This window comes from Condylostylus longicornis, unplaced genomic scaffold (assembly GCF_029603195.1).
Source record: "Condylostylus longicornis isolate FDR11 unplaced genomic scaffold, ASM2960319v2 ptg000031l, whole genome shotgun sequence".
In the NCBI taxonomy this organism is placed as follows: domain Eukaryota; kingdom Metazoa; phylum Arthropoda; class Insecta; order Diptera; family Dolichopodidae; genus Condylostylus; species Condylostylus longicornis.
In genome coordinates, this window is record NW_026578000.1 from 7,309,180 (window position 1) to 7,327,516 (window position 18,337).

Genomic DNA, 18,337 nt, shown 5'->3' on the forward strand with positions numbered 1-18,337 from the left:
TTTTTCATTTCTAACTTTTTCACATAAAATCTCATCGCCAATTAAAGGTTCTTTATTAACTTCTTCTAGTGCTGCTATTATCGATGTTAAAGATCCCTAGAAGAAACAATAAAATATTAGAATCATATACGGTAATTATTAGTACATGCATGTATTAAATTTACAGCTGGTGTCGGCATTCTTCCTATAACAGATTTCATAATAATTGGACTACAAAACAGGTCACATTCTTCTTGTAATGCAGAAGTACCAATAACTGATGAAAATTCACCAAAAGAAACGGATTTTGCATTAGAGTTTCTATTAGTATTCTTATTTTGTTTTGATAATTTAGTTAATGAATTGAAATCTTTTAAAACTAATTTGGCTTTCTTTAAAGAAAAAAAAATACAGGTTTTAATTAGGTAGATCCTTTTTTTTGTAATTAATTTAAGTAAAATAATTTTTTCTACTGACCTGCAGAACAATAATTTTTGTGTTGTTAAATATCTCTTCAACTGTTTGATTTACTACATTAAAATGATTTTTATTATAATTAAGGTCATAATCAATCTGAAAGGAATTGTAACAGAAAATAAGTTCTTAATGTTAAACCAATTTTGATTAAGAAAAAATTTCTTACACTTGCTAAAACATGTTCTATAATATATTTTGCGGCTTCGTAAATATTCTTATTTGTATGAGAACAATTTAAATTCTCCTGAATGTCGATAGCTGTACGAACTGCATCCACAATATCTTTACAAGTGAACTTTGAGATATTAAAAATTTTCATCTCCTCGCTTTGTTTCTAAAAAATTTTTATTATAAATAAAATATACTTTTCGTTTTTTTGTACTAAATATAAATTAAGCACTACTGTATAAAACTTAAAAAGACTACTAAATTTACCTTTAATTCTGTGTACAATTTTTTACTTAAACGTTTCTCCATAGAAATCTTAGGTTTAGTTAAAGACCTTTTTGCTTTTGAAGCTTCAACTATTCTGTTTTGAATTTTTTGCCACATTTTTTGTGAATTCCGTATATGTCTCTATTTATTACAAAAATTTTATTTTTATTTAAAACTGAAAAAAATGTCAATAATTTTTTCGACTTCACTCACTGTAATATTTCTCTGTTTGATAGCATCATTTTCTGCAATTAATGCAGCATTTCTATTTTTTGTTTTCGTAGTATTTTGAATAAGTTTATCCCAATGCATAATTTTCTAAAATAATACAATAATATTCAATCATAATAAATTATTGATAAAATTTTTATTTATACCATATCAAGTTTTTTTTTAACTTGATTTTCTTTAAAGGATTTCATGTGCCTTGCGTGCACATAATTTCTATTTTTTATGTGTTTTTTAATTTCCATAACTTTTTTTCGTAAAATTTCGTTTGCTAGCATTTGTCTTTGTTCCATTGCAATTTTATGAAGTTCAGATTTATGTTTTATAATCATTAATTTAAAATTTTGCATTTTCTCTATTTTTAAATTTTTCTCGTCAATACTTTTTAAATTTAATTTGTGTTTTTGAAGTTTTTGATTCAAAATTTCTTTTTTTAGTCGAAGAACATTTTCTGGATCACAGTAATCAGTCTTGTACATTCTTTTGTTATATTCTTTTTTCATAATATTATCAGCATGCTCTAACATTTTCTTGTCCTGATGCTCTGTTTCCTAAGAAACAAGAAAAAAAAACATTTCACAATTAAAATTGGAAATTGATTATGTTCGACTGGAAATTGTAAATTTTTCAGCAAAAATTGTTCATAACTATAATTCGAATTGTGTAACAATTAACATGCCGAGAAATACTAATGAATATAATACTATTATATTTTGATCCATAATTATTTATGGTATGCACTTAACTCTTATTTTTAATTCTTTATGAATTGAAAATAAATGAACATGATTCAATATTCTTCTATACTCGTTGAATTCATAAAGATTACATATAACATAATTATTATTCGTAATAATTCCATTTTTTTTCAGTATCTTAAATAAATAGAGCATTTATTAAGAAATTAAACTATAAAATCCATAAAGTTTTTAATTTACATCTAAATTTCGCTTTCTTGAATAAAAATGCCGTAGATGAGAATCATTCAATGAATTATATTCTGTTTTAAATATATTTAAACAATTAGTATCATATTCACTATTAATTTTTGGAAGCTAAAATAGAAATGGAAAATAAAATTTTTTAATAAAATATGCATTTATAATATAAATTTATACTCCGTGTCCAATAAGATTTTTTGTGAAAATAATTTGATTTTTAGGGCATTCGAACATTGGTAATTTCTTATATAGTGGTATTTCAGCCCATCCCGGTAAAGCATTTAAAGGAATACCGGTAGCTGGCCTTTGTACAGAGTCCTTAAGTTTTTCAATTTTATTTTTTGTTTTAATTGCAAGTAATTCTCCTCTTCTTGATAATTTATAATTTCTCATGATTATATAAGTAAAAAAATGATACTCGTATTGCACTCAAAAATATAGCTGTTGAAACTTAAATTTTGAAACAATTATAAAACTGTATTCTGCTTTTTTTTTAAAGAAAAAAATTACATATATCCTTCTTCTTCAATTATAAAATTTTGACAAATTCTGATTTTTACAATTACTATGATCAAATCTATGTCGTATATTTGATTTCTTACAATATTTCTAATATAATTCTTAACATGCTGGCAACCTTTATCAATTTATTTTTAAGAGAAACTTTTGAAAAAGATATTTTTCCATATTTTTTTTTCATGTTGTCAAACAAAAAAAAAAAACAAAAATTACAAAAAGTCATGCGCAAAATTTGTTTTTAATGAGAAAACTTATCTCTTTCATCATGTCAATTACAATAAACGCTGCCACGTTTTGTAAGTGTGTTAAATAAAAAAAAAAGGGATTTTTTTTTCTTTAATGATTTAGGGAATTCCTCAAAGGAATAAACGGAATTCCGTTTGCTTAATTAATACCATACGTGAAGAATTAATGGTAATTTTATAGCGTTTTTTTTTTTATTACAAAAATCTCTTATTAATATGTGTATGTAATGTAGAAAAATCAAAGTATAATAAAAATTAGTAAATAAATTTTTGTTATTCTGAAGAATAAAAATTATTCAGAGAATTAAAATGAGCTCTTTTAATTTGCATTTTAAATTTAATTGATCTCATATAAGCGCGGATTCACTTAATCTTTCATAACATCATATTTTTTATAAAAAAAAATGAATTTTTAATATTTTTAAGAAAAACTGGATTTCTACATTGACTACCTATTCTATTGGTATATATAAAAAGATGTGATAATTTAAAATTTAGGGTTTGCTGCAATTCAAATCGAAAAGTTTGCAAATAAATTTGTTTGTAAAATATTCATTACAAATATATATGAAATTTTGATATTAAAGCAAATGAGAAACTGGTATAGGTATTTATTGAATTGGTTAAATTTTCGAAAATTTAAATTTGTGCTGATTTAAAGAACGGTCAAACTCGACTTAAGCAGCTGTTCGTTGTGACAACAAAAGTATTACACAATAAAAAATAATTATCATGGGGGTGTCGGAAATATTTATGATAAATTTAGATTTATCAATTCTATTCAATATATTCTAAAACAGTTAAACCTAATTTTTGTTTTTAAATTGTAATAGCAAAATAAAGAAATTTATATTGAAAAAATTAATAAAATATTAAAAAATCTCGATTTTCTTGTGTTACATTTTCGTTATTAAACAATTTATTCGATGCTCAATCAAAATACATAATATAAAATAATTATAAATATTTATAATGAGTTGATAATACGAGTAATATACAAAAAAATATACAAAAAAACGAAAAATGATGTTTTCAAGCGTTTCGGTCAAATAATTTCCTTTTATATGTGAAATTTAATTTTTCCAGTTCGTTAAATTTTTTCTGCAATTAAAGAGAATTTCTATTTTCTATACTTTAGTTTTCTTTAATATAGTTTTCTCACTTATTTTCCTTGCATATTTTCAAAGTACATTTAAAATATATACGCACATATATATATAAAATGCATTGCATATATACATTTGAGAGCGTAATATGCATTAAAAGTACTGCCACATTAAAAGATTTTAATTATAATTTTTAATTCTCTTTTATAATAATTGAATTTACATACGTACATATGTATATATATGAAATATATTACGCACAGATATTATATATATTTTTTTTCTAAATTTGTTTATTCTTTAATTAAAAAATAAAATAATATCCTAAAGATATAAAACAAAATTCTGTTGAGTAAAAATTATAATTTCTTACTAATCTTATTGAAATATTATTAAGGTGTTAATTGAATAAATGAAAATATTAAATATTTATATTAGTAAAATAAACTTAACTAATGTATATATATATATATATATATATATATATATTTGCGAAGTAATATGTAGACGCGAAATTTCGTCATAGCCTAAAATTTGAAAAAAAAAAACCAAGCTTTCAAAAATTTTACACCTTGGTTTATAATTGATGTTTAAAGGGTTCTATGTAAGTCGTACTAAAAATTCTCATCGCCAGATCCACTCACTCATTGCTTTGTTATATGACTTTCTTCTCAAATACAAAAAATAATTGTAATTTTTTAATGCTTAAAATTAAATTTTTTTTTTATTTTGATATATAAGGCAGACAAATTTCCTGATTTGATGAGATTTGTATTTCTAAAGCATAGAACAATATTCGCAATTTAAAAAATTCGCGTCAGCTGAAAAAATTCAATCACTCAAGAAAACTCAAAATTCGTTTTACAAAATTACGATCTGCGCTAAGTATATATTTATATAAAAATTGATATGGCAACTCTTTTTGAGTGATATACATACAGTTTAACAAAAAAAAAAAAAGGAGAATATTGTTACTTTCTTTTTTTACTCTTCTTTTTTATAAATATTCTCTATTTGTATGCGTTTTAAATGTCTTTTTTTTTCTTTGTGTATGTGGTGAAAATTTCACGCTATAGTAAAATATTTCTTGGATATTTTTTTCTCTCATAAAATATATTTTTGTTTTCAGTACCCATCTGAATTTTGTAAGTTAAAGTTGAAAAAATCGGAATAAATTAAAAGAAAAAGAAAAAAATTTTTTTTATTTACAAAAAAAAAAAAGGAAAAAAAAAATCTTAAATTTAAAAATCCTTTTTTTTTTCTTCTTTATAATTTCTGTGCTCTTTTTTTTGTGTCGTGTTTTTTGTCTTGATTGAATTTATTTGCACACTAACATACAAAACTAATATTCTATAATGTAATGGACATACGACGCTCTTGTGTAAAGAATTATTAATAAGTTTTCTTGAATGATAATATAAAAATATAAATATCTATACATAGCATAGATATACAAATATATATACATACATACATTTCATAGCCTTTGTTTAATGGAATATTTATATATACAAAAAAAAGTAATAAGAAAAAATAAAATTTAATTTGTATTTACATTTAAAACAAGTCCTTTGACAAAAAAAAAGAAAAACATGGAAAAGAAAAACACTTAAATGTTTGAATTTTTTTTCAAAATACAAAATTAAATAATATTCAAATTAGTGGAAAAAATTCTCAATTATAAAATAAATTTATATAATATTTAAAATATAGTTTTATAATCCAAAAAATATTGAAAATACAAAACAAAAAACAAGATTAAAATTAAAAAATTAAATAAAATATTTGAAGAGAAGAAAAGAGGAGAGACGAAACTAAAAACATTTTTTAATTCGCAATTAAGAAAATCAAAAAAAAAAATATTCACAGTAGCACAAAAGAGGACAATTTAACAAAATAAAAATACAAGAAAGAAAAACAAAAAATAAAAAAATTATCAAAATTAAAAAACACAAAGTAAAGCAAAAACAAAAAATAGGAAAAAACCCTAAAAAAATATTTTTGTGTTTGTTTGTGTGTGTGTTTTTTTTTCATTTTCATTAGATTCCTATTCAAATTTTGAGATTATTTTTTTTTTATTTGTTCTTCTCCTAGAACTTTAATTTTTGATGTCCTCGAGGATTTTTTTATATTCTTTTCTTTACAATTTCTTCTTTTTTTTCTCTTATTTTTTCTAAAGTGAAAAAAGGAGATATTTGCATACATTCTCCATTTATATTTGTAATTATTTTCCTTTTTTTTTTCTTATCCTGTTCCATTTGTGAATAGCTCTAGACTTGTACACATATATATGTACATATTTGAATTTTAATACAGAAATGTATGTGTGTATTATATGGCAAAAATAATAATAATAATAATTAATATAAGGGCTATTTTCTTTTTCAAAAACAACTTCTTTTTTTTTTTTTTGTAATATTAAAACTTATTAAATGAACACAATTTTTGAAAGAGTCGAGTTATTAAAACATAATATAGAAATTGCAGAAAAGAATATACACATACTCACATAAACATTATGTATAATTCAAATATTTATTATATTATACATGTTATCATATATATATGTATATATTGTATAATAATATGCACATGCTAAAATAAATATGGTAATAAAGTGAAGTGTCATTGTTATTTGAATATTTTATAATGTGCTATTTTGTCTCCGTTTAATGAATATCAAATAACAACTAAAAGAAAAACAAGGATTTTTTTATGAATTTATAGAAACAGAAAAAAAAATAATTATTTTAATATTTTTCTTTACATTTTCACAATTATTACGTATATTTGTACATATATATACAAATATATTATATAAAATATGTTCCTTTATTGTTTCGTTTAAGTTTTTCTTTAATTCAAGAGTAATATAACATTTTATAAAAACAAACAAAATATATTAATAATAAATAATAATACATTAATATATATTTAAACAAAAAAAAAAAAGAAAAATTGAAAAGGTAAAATACTTGAATAAAAAATTATATAAAATTATTGTAATATTCGTATATAATATAAACTGTTATATTATATAACAGTTATATTTTATATTCTTATCAATATAAGTATACGCTGTAAGTCACAAATTATTTTAAAATTATTAATTAGAACAAATAAATTAATATGGTTTCATATTAATTACATAAGTATTAAACTTATTAATATTTTCTGTTATATGTTCCACTAAATCAGTAACTTTAAATTTTGGCAGGAAAATTTAAAAATAGCGCAAATATAAATGATAAATTTCTTTCTTATGTTTTGCAATGATCAACCCCTTAAATGTGTATTCTTACCTTAATTTAAACAAATTATTGAAATTATATTAGCTGTGACTAAAATGAAATTATGTAAGGTAACACTTGGTTTTATATAATTTTTTAAATTATATAACAATATCTTACCTTCACATAATCTAATTCATATTAAATATAAAAACATTTAAATGTTATGTAATATTACAGTGATAGAAGGGAAAGAAAATTTTTTTTGCATTTCTGATTATTCTTCAAACAAATTTCCTTTCCGAAGGAACGAAAAAAAAAGAGATAAAAATATGAAAAAGAAAGAGAATTTTTTTTTTGTGGTTTCACCACGGATATTGATGATATTTTAAAGAGGTATTTAAAATAACATAAAAAAAAAAATTCTCAAAGAAAAGAAAAAAATAAAATAACAGCTTATCAAAATCATAAAATTTTATTACGGTTTATAGTAAGATAAAACATGTATATACATATCTTTACATATATACATACTTACTTTTATTTGTTATTGAAATGAAAATTTATGAAAATCGTATTATAAAATCTTATTCGAATTATCTCTACAACATACAAACAAACATATGTGTTTAATATGAAAAATAAAATTAAAAATGTGCAAATATGTTTTTTAACATTTTTTTTTTTTAATACCACTCATTCACCTTTTATGCACATTTTTAACAATATTAAATACTTACAAAATATATTTTAAGATAGTTTAATTTAAGATTTTCGAATTTATGATAAATAAATGCGAATATCGTAGAAATATAAAAGATTGTGATTATTTGAATTTTCGAGAGCATTTGTATTGTATACAAATACAAAACGCTTTAATATTTTTGTTCTTAAATTTCGAAGATCAGTAAAAAAATATGGAAATAATAAAATTTTTCAAAACACGTAGGGGTCTATTGCACCTTAAATTAACTATATGGAGTTAGTAATAATATAATTTATTAACAATTTAACTCTCATATAAACGTGATTACAATCAACTCAAAAACGAAGTCTTAATAAATTTAATAAATATAGAAACCATATTTCTATATTAAAACTGAATAAAATCCGAAAAAATTATTAAACAAATGTGCAGAGTCCTTTAGAATTTACAGTTTCTAAAATTCTTATCTTAATATAAAAAATGTTGAATTTTTCAAAAAATTTTTTCCAGAATAAAATTATTTGACAAAGTTATAAAAAGAAAAGCTGTGAAGCTGGATGATATCTTTTTAACAATATTTAACATGAACTTACATGTTTTCTTTTTCAATTTTCTTTCCAAATCTTACCAAAGTTTCTTAAACAAATAATAAACTTAACTTAATATCAAAATTTCATCCCGCAAATACTTAAAAATCTGAATAAATTTATGCTTTAAAATTAAAATTAAATACGATCTGAAAATTTAAGGTCAAATTATGTTTAAATCTTTAATGAATGAATGCATTTTGTTAAAATATTTTCCAAAAATATTCCCATCGCCTATAAATATGCAAAAGATGTATTTTTTTTAAAATCTCATATATACTCTAGTCTTTTTTTTTTTTTACAAATTATGTTATTAAATAACGAACTGATTTAAGTTTTAAAATCACTATATTATAATAGTGATAGTTCTTTCAAAATTTTTATTAAATCATCAATCTTTTAAAATATCATTGTATAATAAATCAAGTTATTACAATGATTTTTCCAACTTTCTATAGTATTTAATCACTAAAAAATTAGTTTAAATTAAAAAGATGTTGTATATATACAAAAACTCTTATTTTATTATAAATACACATAATACTTATAAACATACGTTTAACATATCAGAACAAAAATTAACAAAAAAGAATAAAATAATAAAAACAAATTCAAAATTTTATGGTCTAATATTTCAAGTTGAATAGAACCCTGAAAGTGAGAGAAGGTCATTTTAAAATAATGCTCAATAAATTTTACACAATATAAGAGAGAATATAAAAAACGTATATATATTTTGTTATTTTTTTATTATTTTTATTTTATTTTTTTTAGGGTATAAAATAATTAAATTTTAGAAAATTTATCCATTAAACAAAACTAATAACATAAAAACTAAAAAAAATTTTTTTTCGGAAATTAAAATTATCTCATTTTTTTATTTTAAATTTATTTAATTGAAATTCAATAAATCGTTATATTATATGATACATATATGTATATATAAGAGTATAACATATATTTAGGTGAATGCCTATAAAAAATTATTTAAAATTACATTATAACAATATATACGATACAATATAAATATATAAAATACTTATATATATTTAATGCTAATATCCAAATGTATATATAGGCACTACTTATATTCACATATATAATATGTGTAAAAAAATTCATATGGTTACATACATATGCATATGTATATACATAATAAATTATAAGGATGATGGTAAAGAACATATTCGAATAAACAAGTGTGAATATTATCCTCAAAAATTTTCCTATATGAATATATTCTTTAGGTATATATATGATATATACTTTGGATATATTATAAGGAATACATGAATATATATATATATATATACAAATTTTAAATTAACTTTTTATATATTTGAGCATTTTATTTCGATATACTTGGATGATTATTATTTAACAATATCAAGGATCTTTTGATTTTTATATATACCAATATATATATACACGTTTAAATGATGATGTATCTATAATACATAATATGAAGGTATTATAACATATGCTTAAAAACTATATATACATTTGTATAGAATATATTGAATATATGAAACACTATATATATGATATCCTTGAATATATAGGAAAACCGTTGTTTTTTTATAATATTATATTACATATATATATAAATTATAAAAATAGCAGAAAAATAAAGGGGAAGAGAGCAAAAAAAAAAATTCTTATATAATTTCATATTACACTATAATCTTGCGTCATATTTTTTTGTTTCTGTTCAAAGAATTCATATCTATAGGGGAAAGACAAAAAATCATGCCAAGCACAAAAAAGAAATAAGGAAACAAAAACAAATCAAAGCAATAACCACAACAATAACAACAACAAAATATGAAAAGGACATCTAGAATTTTAGAACACATGATGTTATGCCGTTTTAATAATAATAATAACCAAATCTAGTAATAATAATTTTTTTTTTGTTATCACATTCTTGCAAAAAGCAACACAACAAAAAAAAACAACAACAACAAAACTAAATGAAGTATTCAAAAGGCCTTGAATTTTTTTTTTTTCAATTTTCTGCTCATTTTTATTTTTATATTATTTTTTTTTTCTCTCTCTTCATTTCCTTAGGGAGGTTATCGTTATATTTTCTTTATCTTTTTTTAAAATGTGAAATAAAATATTAAACGAGTAGTTTCATAAAAAAAGCAAAAAATATTTTTTTAATCATTTCATATTTTTTTCTGTTGTTGTTGTTGTTGTTGTTGTTTTTTTAAAAAGAGTAAATATATCAGTTTTTGTTCCTTTTAACCATTGTTATAAATTTTTTTTTTGTTTTTTTTTTCTTTCTCTCTCTTTTGAAAAATTTCCCTTTATTTGCATAGTAAATTGTTATTTGATCATCATAATGTATATAATATGTAACTTAGAAAAAAACAAAAATTCAATGAATTTATGATCACCCACAGTATGTGTGTTACATAAGCCTCTCCTTTAATACAACGTCATTTACATATTATATGTAGAATTTTATGTGTGTACGTTATAACGGGCAATATTTATGTAATCAAAAGTTGAGTTATGATGAAATTTTTATATATTTATGCAATCAGAGTAATTGAAAAAACAAAATTGTTATAAGGTATAAATCTTTCAAAATATTAATGATGGTTTTGTTGTTGATTTTATAAAAAATAATAGGATACAATTTATATATGATTTAAAATAAATCACAGTTTAATAATATATAAATTGGAATTTGTGATATTTTGAATATAGGTGTCAATATATTTTATAATTATTTTTATTATAAAATAAATTGACACCTATATTATTAAATATTATTATTTTTAGTGAAAATTAATTTTTCTTACGATATATATATCGTGCATATTTTAGATATCTGACAAATATCTGACATTTAATTTTGTATACGATATATGTATTTAAATTCTAGTTTATACTTCAAATAAATTAACTCGCTATATCTCATTTTTTTTTTGGGATCTGTCAATGAAAAAAGAATAAATTAATATTAAACGTCAGTAGCAATAAAGCGAGAAATATCACTATCACTTATTGTGATTCGTTTTTCGAAATAAACCCTAATGTTATATTCAAGTGAGTAAAATATTTTACGTATTGCTTATGTCTCTTATTTCTAAAATTAATAAAGAATTTAGTATATATAAATTTTTATTGATGAAGAATACAATTGGGAAATTAGAAATTCTAAATTTTTAATAATTTATATTAAGAATTAAAATATTTAAACTTTATTATTACTATATTATTAACTACATAAAGGATTCAATCCATTTTCCTTTTTCCAAATATTGCTTGTAATATATTACAACCGTGCATAACATTATTAATTTATGTTTAATTTAAAAAAATTTAAATAAAAACTTATAATTTTAAGATATAAAAAAAATGTAGGTAAATATGTATATATGTATATGCATACATACACATTTTGTTTTTAAAATGCTCTCTTATTTTTTTATTAACTCGTATATCGTTGGTAGGTAACTAATTAATGGCGCACGTTTCCTCTATTCCTTTTATATAAACCTAGTATTATAACGTACAATGTCTCTCTTGTGAGCTATATTACCGAAATTTCAAGTGATAAAGTTTTCTTTTTACCTATGTATGTATAATGTATATTATACTACATATATATCTATGTATAATGTACAGTTTTAGGTCAGTTTTATTTTGGTGAATTTTATTACAAAAACCATGAAGAAGAATGAAAAAAAGAAAAATTTTTAAAGTGACGCGAATATGCTGCAAAAGTTGTGATATAAAAATTTTCACTACATAAAAATGCTATGTTCTTAACGTATATACATATATATATATATATATATATATATAAAATATATTTAATTAACTTTTTAATAAAATATTATTATTATACTCGTAATATGCACATTTTAACGTACATATATGTCTGTGAGAGCCGTAAAAAATATTATTATATGTTTTTTATTTTAATTAATTCTTTCCGCTTTTTTTGAATATTTAAGGAGTATATCTTAAAAAATAAAAAAGTTTATATATTGTTTCAAAATATGGTAATTTCCTTTTATATAACAGTTATATTTCCTAAAGGGTTTATAGATAAAAAAAAAAATAAAGAAAAAAAAGTATATCATTAGTAAAAGCACCTTGAAGATAATGATGCACCATCAAAAATTTATTCAACATAGCATTTGTATACTTATTTGTATATTAATATACTATATGTGTATATTTGTATATATATGTCCAATTATTTTGAGGTTTTAAAAATTATTGTTCCATAACCTTGAAAATTTCTTAAAAAAAATCATTTTATGCAAAATGATTATCTTTTTTAACGAACGAGTTTTTTTTTTTAAACCACAATTGTTATATAGTTATGTGTATAACACACATTCTGCTATATAAAGATACTCTATAGATGGGCATACTAATAAGAATTTTTAATTTCATTATTATTAGTTTGTATATACTTACGTGCATTATATAAATGTATATAGGTCCTAAAAAAAAGTGAGCACCAATATCAAATCGATTCTATATACACGTGTTCGTATATTAATTTTCTGGTCTTAAGTAGTATCCTAAAAAGAAATTCTGAAATTTTGTATAACATCATTGAATTTTTAGAAAAATTTTTTTTAAAAATTCTGTTAATATAGAGCAAAAAATAGAACAAAAAAATTGAATTAATTAGATTTTTGAAGCAAACTTATATCTTACAAAATAAGGACAAATTACAGTAGAAATATAATTAAAATTGCATACTTTTAGGATTATAATATAAGCTAAAAGAAGTTTGTTTATAAAAAGTTAAAACTTATCTAAAAGGAATAAGTTCTCAGAAAACCAAAATTTTTTAAAAATAGCAAGAAATTAAAAAAAAAAACAATGACAATATGGTAAAATCGAAATATATTTTACTTTAACGATTTTAAACATACACCCAGCGCAGAAAAAACCCTCGCACTTAATTTTTTTTCGAAATTCTGTATTTAATTAATTTTCATACTAAAGTGGTCTCACTCAATTAAATATTGAGCTTTGGTTTTTACTTTGGCGTCTTCCCTTAATGTAAGGAACAGTTACTTTTTTGTTTATCGTTTAAAGTTATGTGGTTTTTAATAAGAAGTTCAAGTTTCATACAAAAAATAAGTTAAAAATATGGTGTTATCTCTCGAACAAAAAGCTAAAATCTTAGCGCTACATGAGAATGGTCTTAGCGCTACATGACAAATTGCGATGAAATTAGGGACAAACGAATGGAGTATAAGAAATTTTTTAAAAAATTATATTATTTCTGGCTCTTTGGAGCGAAAAACTGGAAGTGGAAGGCCGAAGCTTCTTAATGAAAGGGATGAAAGACTTTTGAAACGAATTTCACTTCGAAATCGATTTTTAAATGCGGGCCAAGTTAGAAAGATATTTTAAAAGCAAACTGGAAAGCGAATTTCGATACGAACAATGCAAATTGAGTTGAATAAGTTAGGAATGGAAGCCCGAAAGCCAGCTAAAAAGCCCCTTTTGTCGAAAAAATGAAGTCGCAGCGTTTGGAATGGGCAAATACCTATAAAAACTGGACTGTGGAAGACTGGGGAAAAGTGATTTTTTCTGACGAGTCTAAATTCAACTTGATTGGACCTGATGGATCGCTCACAGTTCGGCGTAGAACAGGAGAACGATATTCACAAAATTGCGTTTTGCCAACAATGAAGTTTTCACCCTATATAATGGTTTGGGGGGCCATTACAAGATATGGTGTTGGAAGGCTAATTCTTCTGGAAGGTGTAGTAAATGCTCAGGAGTACATAAAAATTATCATCGAAGGTGTAGTTCCAACAATTGAGCAACTTTCTGAATATACTCAAAATGTAATTTTTCAAGATGATTCTGCGCCATGCCATAGAGCTAAAACGATGAGAATTTCTCTTGTGATTTCAAAATTTTTGTATTTTAAATTAATTTTATGGTTTTCTATTTCTTTTAGGTTAGAAACTGCAAGACTGATTTAGGGATTTCGTCACTTTCTTTGCCTGGAAACAGTCCAGACCTCAATCCCATTGAGAATTGCTGGAGTATGATGGGTAAAAAAATCCGGACTGAACGGCCACAATCTCTAGTGGAGATGAAAAACATCATCGAGAAGGTTTGGTATGAGGAAATAAACGTCGAATACCTTGAAAGTTTGTATTTTTCAATGGCTCGAAGGGTTGAAGCTGTCGTTAAAGCAAGAGGTTTTTCAACCAAGTACTAAATGTTAATTACCATTGTTATACCTTCTATAATTAATTTTTTTGTTTTTATTAATCTACTGGTTACTTGCAATTTCAATAATAATGTGTAATTTTTTAGTTAAACTTAAGATATTGTGAATGAATGAATATTTTAAGACCTTGATTTTTAAGCTTAAATTTTGATTTTTTTCTATATTATGACCATTGGGTTTAAAACTTTTAAATTCCTGGATATGCATTTATTTTTTTCGTATTAAATTTTATTTAAAATTGTTAAAAATATAATATATTGAAAAAATTTGAACTAAATTTTTGTGTTTATTTGATTTAAATACCGTATTTTAAAAGAATTTATTAAAAGAGTACCGTGCGAGGGTTTTTTCTGCGCTGGGTGTATATTAATATTGACGTTAAAAACTGTTATACAATTGTTTATCAATTTATTTATACCGTATAAATTATAATAAAAATTTACCATTGCACTTTTTCTCGCACCTATCTAAACTGAGATAAATTGAGAACACAATTAAGGTGGAAAATTATACCAACTTTGTATGTGTACGTATAGAAAGTTGGCCTCTTCAATTTATTAAAAATTGTAGAACACGAATAATTTAAAAAAAAAAGAGTACATTACGTGTACACTCTGTTTCTAATTGATAAATAGAATTAAAAAAAGTTTTAGAATTTTCATTTTTTATGAATGAACATTACAATTTCATTTTTAATAAAATTTCCTTGAAAATTTCATCTTTTTTTTGTTTGAGATTTTTTAAATTAATTATTTCTTATTTATTAAAATAATATACTTATATGTTATGTGCATGAAATTTTTAACAAAAATTAAAATTCTATTCACATAACAAAGATAAAATGTATAATTTAATTTTTTATAAAAAGAAAATTAATTTTTTAAAAATAATTTTATAAGAAAGAACAAGGAAATATTGTTATACAGAACAAGTAACAAAATATTGTTATACTTTGTCAATGGAAAAAAATTATTAGATTTTTGGAAAAAGTATATATATTTGAAGAATATGTATTAAATATTTGATATGAAATTTTGAATTTAACTAATTCTAAAGTATTAATTAACAAGTTGTTTAATTTTTTCGCACTTCTTCACTGCGGTTGTTTTTCATATAATAATATAATTAGAACTCTTGTGTAAATTGAACCAATTATTGAAAAAGTTTAAAAAGAAATCTTCAGAATCATGAAGCTATCAAAGTATAGGGGCACGTGAATTGTTGCATAATTCAAATGATAAAGAAAAATATAAGATTCGTAATTAAATCTACATTCAACTGCTTATACATATTAAGATTGTGCTTTCTCAAAGTATAATTTTCAACTTTTGATGCCATTTTTGTATTGAAAAAAAAAACTGTGTCTTGTTTAAGTAAAAAACTAAGAAAAAATCAATACATTGGAGGTTTTTCTTTATAATTTTTGTATTCATTTTATTCATCTTTTTTTCAGGGAAAATAATGTTATACAAAAAAAAGGAAAACTTCAAATTAAAATATGAGTCATTAAAAAATTATCATTTAAGCTTTTTATTCTGATGGGATTTATTTTTTATATTATATTTTATTTCTATTTCCTTTATTTTTATTTTTCTGTATAAAAATTCCAAAAAATTAAAATTCAAACTATGTTTTTATTATTTTTTTTTTTGTTTTTTACTTATCACATCATTTTTCACTATTTAATATAAATACATATATGCATACATGTACAAATGTAAGTAAAATCTCAAAAGTTTTATTATAAATGACTAGGATTGCCATATGTTCACAAAATTTAATTTTATTATAGTTTTGAATAAATTAAAAAGGACTAGTGGGACTTCTTTTTTACTGTGACGCAGTTATAAAAATCAATAAAAAATTTCTTTGTAAATATCACGTTCCAATCTAAAGCAACAATTTCACTGCCCTACCACATATTAAGCGATTTTTGAGACAATATTATTCGATTTTTTTTCCCTGATACCTATTAGGGTTATATTTAATTTGTTAAAATTAATTCATAAATTATTAAATAATTTTTCTGAATAATTCTTGAAATATAAATTTTTGATAGTGATGAAATTCTGTTGAGTTAAAACTGACATTCAATTTTTGACATACTGAAATTTTCTCGCGTAAATTTTCATTAATGTGGTAGCCAAGTGGTAAACTATTCAATTGTAGTTATGTAATCGACCGAGGGAGCTTGTATTCAAATGCCACGGGAGGCTCATTGACTATCTGATGTTAATTCTACAGTCGTACCAATATAGTTAATTTAATATTCAACATGATATCAATAATCTTATAAACAACAATAAACAATATAAAAATATAACCTTAATGAAACATTAATATTAAAATATATGGGAAATATAAGACAAAAAATAAACAAATAGATATGAAAATAGATATTAAAAATGGATTTCCCCATTAGACCAATCACCTGCTTAGACAGATTAACTAAATTAAAATCAAAATCTTTTATTTTAAGCATTTTAAATTCAATTAAATTCAAATGTATAAGTTCAATTAAGGTAAACATAAAATATCTCAAAGTTTAAAACTATGGCAACCCTTTATTTTAAAATAATATTATGGTATATGAGCATTCTATTATTATACTCTTTACAATATAATACACAATGGTTCAAAAAACTAATATAAAAGATATGAAAAGGCTACTTGCTATTATAATTCGTCCTTTTTTTTTTTTATTAAAAAGAAGAGAAAAGCAAAAATGGAAAAACTAAATTCTCGGAATAAATACGTTTTTATAATGTACTTACACATATCTACGAGCATACATACATATATACAAGTATTACGGAATTTAATTCTATGTACCCAGATATAAAAGTACATGGAATATCCATATACAAAATAGGGAAAAACCAAAAATGAAAAAAGAGCGTAACCTCATTCTTTTCAAATTTAAATTTACATGACGAATGGTCTGTAAATTATTAGATAAGAATGATAATTTTTCTATTTTTCTTCATTTTCTTCTCGTAAATTACAATTTCAGATTGTACTATTTATAAATCGTTACACTCTTGTATAAATTCTGTAAGTACATACAATAATAATAATGATAATAAAACAAAAAAAAGAAAAAAATCGATAAACTTTTATAAGGAGCATTATGCCAACCACTCCTATTATATAAAAGTATATAAATTTTTATGTATTTCAATTTAAAACACGTGTACCAAGGGTATAAAGTAATGTACTTTTTGGAATTCTAAAAAAAAAAATTAATGTTAAATATGTGTAATCTGTAATGCGTGTGTGTATGCAAACGTTTTCATAAAGTTATAAGAACTAACTTTTTTTTTTAAATAAAATATCAAAAGAATTTTTATTAAATTCAAAAACTACATAAATAGTTTTTCATTATAAGATGTTTTAAAACATACTCGTAAAAAATATTTTCAAATATGAAATTTTTTTTAGGCATAAAATTGGAAATTATTTTGTTAAATTTTTATATTATTATATTGTACACTTAAGTATCCTATTTACTTTGTTCTCTAAAGGTTTATTACATATGCATGTAAAAGTTTTAGTTCATAGAGGAGAAAATTTTTATTTTGGTGAATTTATTTTAAATTTTCTTATATTTAAGTAAACTAATAAGCATATTAAGATTAAATTAGATTAG

At 22.0% G+C, this 18,337-nt stretch overlaps 1 protein-coding gene across 1 annotated transcript in view; it reads left to right on the top strand.

The window, feature by feature from the left end:
* The window catches only part of LOC129608284 (tRNA-dihydrouridine(16/17) synthase [NAD(P)(+)]-like), a 55,465-nt gene that overhangs the window by 759 nt on the left and 36,369 nt on the right, over positions 1-18,337 (top strand). The gene's annotated exons all lie outside the window — the stretch shown is intronic.